Consider the following 9,473-nt stretch of genomic DNA (forward strand, 5'->3'; position numbering starts at 1 on the left):
TTTTCGTAACCAAACTACACTTTTGATGCTCTATATTCCTGGAAAAATGTTTTGGCTTGTTGGCAACTAAATTAGATCATCTTTGAGCCGTATATCAAAACAACCAGCGTTTTTGCCTTTCTCTGTTTTAAATACGATGTGTTTAGCTTTATTAGAGGAAAAACATGTTTGGGTTTGTTTGCCGTAAAATGGGGCTGTTTCCAGCGTTATTGCACCGGGAAAAGGTTTTCTGCCAGTTTTCAGCGAGTCATGCTGATTTTTATCTCATTTTGCTCAAAAGAAAGGTTTTCGTTTGTTTTGGGCTAAGTTACGTTGTTTTCAGCATTATGCTTCTGAGAAGAGGCTTTTCCCTGGCTTCCTACGTAAACTGTGCTTTTGACCCTTTATCTTATCGAAAACATGTTTTGGCGTGTTGGCAATGAAATCGGATGTTTCGAGCATTTTGTTACAAAGAAACAGCGATTTCGTTTCTCGTTTCTGAATACTCTTTCTCGAGTCTCATAGTAGCGAAAATACGTTTTTGTATGTTGGCAACAAAATCGCGCTGCTTTGAGTTTAATATCACAAAAAAAAGCCTTTTTGCTTTTTCGTTGCTAAAACACGTTGGACTCAGCTTTAAAGCACAAAAAACATGTTTGGTTTGTTTTCTGTAATATTGGGTTGTTTTCAGTCTCATTGCACCAAAAAAAGGTCTTCTTCCAGTATGCAGCGAGTCAGCCTGATTTTCACTTGATTTTACTAAAACAACGGTTCTGCTTTCTTTTGGCTGAGTTACGCTGTCTCAGAATTGTCTTTCTGAGGACAGCCTTGTTCTCTGTTTCCGTAACCAAACTACACTTTTGACGCTCTATATTACCGAAAGATGTTTTGGCTTGTTGGCAACTTAATCAGGTTACCTTGAGCCTAAAGAGCGTTTCTGCCTTTCTGTGTTGAAAATACGCTGTGTTTAGCTTTATGGCAGGAAAAACATGTTTTGGTTTGTTTGCCGTAAAATTGGGCTGTTTCCGGCGATATTGCACCGGAAAATGTTTTCTGCCAGTTTTCAGCGAGTCACTTTGATTTTTACTTGATTTTACTCCTAACAACGTTTCCATTTATTTTCGGGTGAGTTACGCTGTTTTCAGTGTTATGTTTGGAGGAACAGCCTTCACCTTTTTTCGTACTTAAACTGAGCTGTTAACCCTTTATCTTACCGAAAACATGTTTTGGCTTTTTGGCAACTACAGTGGCAGCTGCGAGCCTTAGCTCGCAAAAAACAACAATTCGGCATTTCGTTGCAAAATACGCTGCTGCAACGAGAATATGTTTTGGTTTGTCGGCAACAAAATTAGGCTTCTTTGAGGCTTACATCACAAAAAAACAGCGTTTTTGCTTTTTGTTGAGAAATGCGTTGCAATCAGCTTTATAGCACAAACACCATATTTTGGTTTGTTCGCCGTAAAATTGTGCTGTTAACAGCGTTATTGCACCGGGAAAAGGTTTTCTTCTAGTTTGCAGCGACTCACCCTGCTTTTCGCTTGATTTTACTCAAAACAACATTTTTGCTTGTGTTTGGCTAAGTTACAACGGTTTTGCTAGCTTTTGGCTAGGCTGCGCTGTTTTCATCATCATCTTTCTGAGAACAACGTTTTCTTCTTTTTTTTTGTTACCAAAGTGCCCTTGTAAATTACGCTGCTTTCAGTTTGATCCCACCAAAAACATGTTTTTGTTTGTTGGCAACTAAATTGGGCTGCTTTGAGCTTTATGTTGCTTGCTCCTTGCTAAAATACGGTATTCTCAGCTTTATAGCACCAAAAACATGTTTTGCTTTGTTTGCCGTCAAATTGGGCATTTTCCAGCATTATTGCAGCGGTGAATGGATTTCTTTTCCAATTTTTAACGAGTGACGCTGATTTTTACTTGATGGCACTCAAAAGAACGTTTTAGCCTGTTTTTGGCTAAGTTACGCTGTTTTAAGCATTATCTTTCTAAGAACAACCTTTACCACTTTTTCCTACATGAAATACGTTTTTGACGCTCTAACTTACCAAAACATCCTTTGGTTTGTTTGCAGCGAATTTGAGCTGGTTTGAGCTTTGTGTCAAAAAAGAGAGCGTTTTTCCTTTTCTGTGTTTAAAATAAGCTGCTTTAACCTTTATTGCAGCAAAAACATGTTTTAGTTCCTGTGCCGTAGAATCGCGCTGTTTCTAACGATATTACATGGGGAAATGGTTTCCTGCTAGTTTGTAGTGAGTCACGTAGATTTTTAATTGATTTTATTGATGTTACTAAAAGTAACGTTTCTGCTTGTCTTCTCCTAATTTACGCTGTTTCCTCGGTTTTGTAACTAAACTGCTCTTTTGACGCTCAAAGGTAACCTAATTAAGTTGGCAACAGGCAAAAATATTTTTCCGGTAATATAGAGCGTCCAGAGTGTAGTTTGGTTACGGAAACAGAGAACAAGGCTGTCCTCAGAAAGACGATTCTGAGACAGCGTAACTCAGCCAAAAGAAAGCAAAACCGTTGTTTCAGTAAAATCAAGTGAAAATCAGGCTGACTCGGTACATACTGGAAGAAGAACTTTTTTTTTGGTGCAATGAGACTGAAAACAACCCAATATTACAGCAAACAAACCAAACATTTTTTTGTGCTATAAAGCTGAGTCCAACTTGTTTTAGCAACGAGAAAGCAAAAAGGCTTTTTTTGTGGCATAAAACTCAAAGCAGCGCGATTTTGTTGCCAACATACAAAAACGTATTTTCGCTACTCTGAGACTCGAGAAAGAGTATTCAGAAACGAAAAACAAAATCGCTGTTTTTTTGTAACAAAATGCTCGAAACATCCGATTTCATTGCCAACACGCCAAACCATGTTTTCGATAAGATAAAGGGTCAAAAGCACAGTTTACGTAGGAAGCCAAGGAAAAGCCTCTTCTCAGAAGCATAATGCTGAAAACAACGTAACTTAGCCCAAAACAAACAAAAACCTTTCTTTTGAGCAAAATGAGATAAAAATCAGCATGACTCGCTGAAAACTGGCAGAAAACCTTTTCCCGGTGCAATAACGCTGGAAACAGCCCCATTTTACGGCAAACTAACCCAAACGTGTTTTTCCTCTAATAAAGCTAAACGCAGGGTATTTTAAACACAGAAAGGCAAAAACGCTAATTTTTGTGATATACGGCTCAAAGAAGCTTCTAATTTAGTTGCAAAAAAAAACAAAACATGTTTTCGGTAAGAGAGAGCGTCAAAAGTGCAGTTTAGTTACAAAACAGAGAAAATGGTTGCTCTCAAAAAGGCAATGCTGAAATAAGCGTACCTTAGCAGAAGACGGGCAGAAACGTTGCTTTTATTAAAATCGAGTACAAAATCTACGTGACTCACTGCAAACTAGCCGGAAACCTTTTTCCCGTGCAATATCGTTGGAAACAGCGCAATTCTACGGTACACAAACCAAAACATGTTTTTCCTGCAATATAGCTGAAAGAAGCTTATTTAAACACACACGCAGAAAAACACTCTTTTGATGTGACACAAAGCACAAACCAGCCCCAACTCGCCGCAAACGCACCAAAACATATTTTTGATAGGTTAGAGCGTTAAAAACGTATTTCATGTAGGGAAATGAGGCAAAGGTTGTTTTAAGAAAGATAGTACTGAAGACAGTGTAACTTAGCCAAAAACAGGCTAAAACGTTCTTCTGAAGGCAATCAAATAAATTCAAGGTCACTCGCTAAAAACTGGAAAACGAAATCCATTTACCGGTTCAATAACGCTGGAAAGAGCCCAGTTTGACGCCAAACAAACCAAAACGTATTTTTTTGCTATAAAGTTGAGTAGAACGTCTTTTAGCAACAAAAATGCAAAGACGCTGTTTTTTGTGATATAAAGCTCAAAGAAGCCCAATTTCGTTGTCAACTAACCAAAACATATATTCCGTCTAAATGAAACTTAAAACAGCGTGTTTTCTCGCAAAAAGTGAAATCGCTGCTTTTTGTCATATAAAGCTGGAAGCTTCTAATTCAGTTGCAACCAAACCAAATGATGGTTTTGGTAAGATAAAAGGTCAAAAGCGCAGTTTTGGTAGGAAAGAAAGGAAAAGCCTGTTCTCAGAAACATATTGCTGAAAACAGCGTAACCTAGCCGGAAAGAGACGAAAACGTTTCGTTGAGGAAAAATCAAGTAAAAATCAGCGTGACTGGCCGGAAACTGGGAGAAAACCTTTTCCCTTGCAATAACGCTGGCAACAGCCCACTGTTACGGCAAACAAACCAAAACATGTTTTTCCTGCAATAAAGCTAAACGCAACGTATTTTAAACACAGCAAGGAAAAAACGCTGTTTTTTGTGACATAAGGCTCAAAGCAGCCTAGTTTAGTTGGCAACAAACCAAAACATCTTTCCGGTAATATAGAGCGTCAAATGTGTAGTTTGCTCACGAAAGAAGAGGAAAAGGTTGTTCTCAGAAGGAGGATTCTGGAACAGCGCAACTTAGCCAAACACAAGTAAAAGCGTTGTTTTGAGTCAAATCAAGGAAAAATTAGGTGGATTCGCTGCAAACTGAAAGAAAACCTTTTTCCGGTGCAATACCACTGCAAAACACACAACTTTACAGCAAACAGACCAAAACATTTTTTTTTGTGCTACAAGGCTGAGTGCAACGTCTTGTAGCCAAGAAAAACCAAAAACGCTGGTTTTTACGATATAAAGCTCAAAGAAGCTCAATTTTGTTGCCAACTAACCAAAAGATATTTTCGGTGCTATAAAACTCAAAGCAGCGTGTTTTCCAACGAAACAGTAAATGGCTGCTTTTTCTGACATAAAGCTAGAAGCTTCCAATTTAGCTGCAATTAAACCAAAACATGTTTTCGGTAAGGTGAAGCGTCAAAAGTGTAGTTTATTTACAAAACCGAGTAAAAATCAGCTTCACTCGCAAAAAACTGGAAAAGAAATCCATTGAGCGGTGCAGTAACGCTAGAAAAAGTCCAATTTGACCAAGGCAAGAACATGTTTTTTGTGCAATAAAGCTGAAAACAGCGTATTCTAGCAATTAAAAAGGGAAAACGCTATTGAGGCTGTTCTCACAAAGATGATGCTGAAAACAACGTAATCTACCCCAAAACTAGCAAAACCGTTGTCAGTCAGGCAATCACAAGAAAAAACGTGGTTTTGAGTAAAATCAAGAGAAAAGCAGGGTGACTCGTTGCAAACTGGAAGAAAACCTCTTTCCCGTGGAATAACGATGGAAACAACACAACTTTACGGCAAACAGATCGTTGTGTGAGTGCAACGTGTTATAGTAAACAAAAAGCAAAAACGCTACTTTTTGCGATATAAAGCTCAAAGAACTCAATTTTGGTGCCAACTAACCAAGACATATTTTCGGTATTATGAAGCTTGAGGCAGCGTGTTTTATGGCGAAAAACTAAATCACTACTTTTTCTGACATAAAGTTCGAAGCTTCCAATTTGGTTGCCAACAAACCAAAATGTGTTTTCCGTATGATAAAGGGTCAAAAGCGAAGTTTAACTTGGAAAAAAAGGAAAAGCCTGCTCTCAGAAACATAAAGCTCAAAACAGCTTACCTTAGCAAAAAACAAACAAAAGCGTTGTTTTGAGTAAAATCAAGCAAAATCAAAGTAACTCGCTGCAAACTGGCAGACAACCTTTTTCCGGTGCAATAACACTGGAAACAGCCCAATTTTACCGCAAACAAAGCAAAACATGTTTTTCCTGCAATAAAGCTACACGCAGCGTATTTTAAACACAGAAAGGGAAAAACGCTTTTTTTGTGTGTGACATAGGGCTCAAAGCAACTTAATTTCGTTGCCAAGAAACCAAAACATTCTTTCGGTAATATAGAGCGTCAAAAGTGTAGTTTGGTAACGAACAAAGAGGAAAACGTTCTGCACAGAAAGGTGATGCTGATTACAGGGAAGCAGAAACGTTGTTTTAAGTAAAATCAAGTAAAAATCAGCGTGACTCGCTGCAGCCTTGCAAAACATTTTTTCCCGTTGCAATAACGCTGGAAACAGGGCAATTTTACAGAAAACAAGCGAACACATGTTTATGGTGCAATGAAGCTGAAAGCAGCGTATTTTAGCATTTAAAAAGGGAAAACGCTACTTAAAGCAGTTTTATTTAGTTGCCAACAGCACCAGGGGGAGATCATAGATCAACAGCTGGACGAGCCGCTAGCGAATGGTAGAGTTAAAGAGCCGCAGAGCCCCTGGAGCAGTCCGGTTGTTTTGGTAAGGAGACATGATGGAAGTTATCGTATGTGCATTGATTACCGCAAACTGAATTTGTGTACATAGAAAGATGCAATACCGTCAGCGAAGACCGATGATGTCGTGGAAGCGCTGGGTGGTGGCCCATGGTTCTCCTGTCTGTATTTGGCGTCTGGGTATCGGCAGATGCAAGTAAAAGAAGAGGACAGGCCCAAAACAGCATTCTCGACCCATCGTGGACAATTCCCATGGAGGGTTATGCCTTTTGGACTCACGAATGGGCCAGCTACATTTACCAGATTGATGAATCTAGCACTCAGTGAACCGACTTCGACACACTGTCTTGCGTATTTGGATGATATTATTATCTGGGCCCCTTCCCTCGAGGAACATCTGCATAGCCTACGGTTATTATTTGACAGGATACGAACTGCTGCTCTTAAGCTGAAGCCAACTTAGTGTCGGTTTCTAAAGAGAGAAGTTTCGTTCGCAGGGCATGTTGTCTCTTCAGATGGCATCAAAACTGACCCTGACAAGGTCCAGACTGTCAGAACTTGGCCAACCCCAGTAGACATCAAAGAGCTCCAAAGCTTCATTGGTCTTGCCATTACTATAGGCGGTTTATTTCTGGATTCTCGATCGTCGCAGAACCACTCTAGGAAGGGTGTTTCTTTCCAGTGGCAGATGGAACAAGAAAGTGCCTTCAATGAACTGAAACATCGCTTGACCATTGCACCCGTCTTGGCATATCACGATTTTAGTCCTGATGCAGGATTATTCGTACTTGACACAGATGCCAACCAACCCTTAGGCATTGGCGTTTTTTTATCTCGATTGCAGCGCAATGACACTGAGCGTGTGATAGCTTACGAGAGTCGTTCTTTCAATGAGCAGGAAAAGAACTCGTGCGGGACTCGATTAGAGATGCTGGCTCTGGTAAACAATGTGGACCATTTTCGCTATTACTTGGTGGGACAAAAAATTGCGCCTGAGGACATGATAATCACTCATTAGTCTGCCTAATGTCTTTGAAAGAGCCTCAAGGGCAAGTGGCCCGTTGGCTGGGCCGCTTACAGTATGATTCTGAGATACAACGTCACCCGGGGAGGTTACACAATAATGCAGACACCTTGTCTAGAAGGCCCAGACCACAACATGGGAATTGTCCATCGTGTACTCCAACAGGATTATCCCAAGTTACGGTTGTTGCTAGAGACCTTCCGGTCGGTGAAACCCCACGTGAAGTGAGAAATTGTTGGTACCCAGAAGTGGTTGCACAGGCCCAAAGAGATCATCCAGATATCAGCGTAGTAATTTGTCGTTTGTTGAAAGAGTGAAGGAAACCAGCTGTTGAGGAACTTCACGTCGATGCGCTGTGCTGCTCGTGCTGTCTGGGCCCAGTTTGAACTGTTGTTGCTACAACAGCGGGTTCTCTATATAAAGTCAGCTGCCCACACTACTCAAGCTAAGCTGAGGATGGTTGCACCGAAAAAGTTAGTGGAGCAGGCCCTTGTCGAAGTTCATGATGGCGTTGCTGGCGCCCACCTTGGAGGAATGGAGAGTCTAATGAAGATGAAAGCTAGATTCCGGAGGCCTGGCACGACCAAAGAGGTGCATTGTTACTACGATCGATGTCTGACATGTGCCAAGTGTAAGCCAAGGGCGAAACCCAGAGCACCACTGTGGTCATTTACCTCTGGCAACCCCACGCAACGCATCCGTATTGACATTGTGGCTCCCTTGCCACGGTCTCGGAGAGGAAACCGCTACATGTTAACAGTTCAGTGCAGTCTTACTAACAGGGCTGAGGTGTTTGCAATGTCCAAAGAGCGTGGCACAACCTCGGCAAAGGTGCTTGTAAGGAACTGGATCTGCAGATCTGGTGTGCCTGACAGCATTCATAGCTATCAAGGCCGTAATTTCGAGTCTAGAACATTCTCGGAAACGTGCCAGCTGCTGAGTATTAACAAGACGCTCAGCAGCGCGTATCACCCTGAGGGCAATGGCCAAGTAGAAAATCTGCACAAAACCTTAAGGAGCATGTTGAAAGCTTGAGTTGAAGATAATCCAGCTACACGGGATGAGCACCTTGATTTCTGCCTGATGGCCTATCGCAGTAGTGTTCATTCCTCCACGGGGCACAACCCGTTCGAGCTCATGTTTGGTAGAGAGATGAGGATACCTTTGGATGTAATGGTTGGCGGTGCCGGAGACAATGAGTGTTCCTACACTGATTTCGATGCTGTAGAACTGCACAAGTTGCACAATACTTAACTGCTTGAGGAAGCTCAAATGCTGAAACTAGTTACACGTTTTCAACTGCACCATGAAGCTTAATTGGTTCCAATAGTTCAAATTGTCTAACTGGCTTAATCTTTTCGACTAGCCAAAAACATCAAACTAGCGAAGACCGTTAATCTGACAGCAAAAAATGCACAATCTTTCTCGATTCTTTGAAGGAGTTCAACTTGTCAAATTTGCTCAAGTGGTCTAACTGCAGAGGATGCGTAAGGCTTTATAGGTTCAATCTAGAAATCTCCACAATGTAGCTAAATTTGTCGAAGTGGTTGAAATGGTCCAAGTAGCTGATGTTTGTTCACCTGGTTTGGTGGTCAAACTAGTGAACAAAGTTGCGGAATCTATCGTAATTCGTTGAAGTCTTTCAAATTGTGAAAGTAACTCACAATTCTTGAAACTGCAGAGAAACTGTACAATCTAGCTGAATTGTTTCAAGTAGTTAAAATTGTCAAAGTAGCCTCCTCGATTCAACTGATTGAAAGATCAAACAAGCAAAGACAGTCAAACTGCACAAATTTCTCATTCTATATGAATTGGTTCGAGAAGTTCAAATGGCCAAACTGACTACTGCGGGCTAATAACACATAATCATTGAAAAGTCAAACTAGTGTGGACAATCATACTCCAAAAATAGCCCAATCTATCTTAATTGGTTCACCTGCTTGAAATGGTCAAACTAGTTTAACTTGCTCAACTGCGTGAACCGCAAGATTTAACTGAATTTTTTCATGACAAATCAGCTTAATTGCTTCGACTATTGAAATAGTCAAAGTAGCGGAAACGGTTAAGCTGCACAAATTGCAGTCTCTATCCCGACTAGCTGAAGTAGGTGAAATGCTCGAACTAGCTTAAATGCTTCAACTGCACAATATGCACACTCAGCTTAACAGTTTGAACTGCAGATACGGCACAATCTATCATACATGGATGGAATGGTTAAATAGTCCAACTAGGGAAGACTGAAAAAAA

This window comes from Pocillopora damicornis, chromosome 7 (assembly GCF_964200805.1).
Source record: "Pocillopora damicornis chromosome 7, jaPocDami1.2, whole genome shotgun sequence".
NCBI classification, from domain to species: domain Eukaryota; kingdom Metazoa; phylum Cnidaria; class Anthozoa; order Scleractinia; family Pocilloporidae; genus Pocillopora; species Pocillopora damicornis.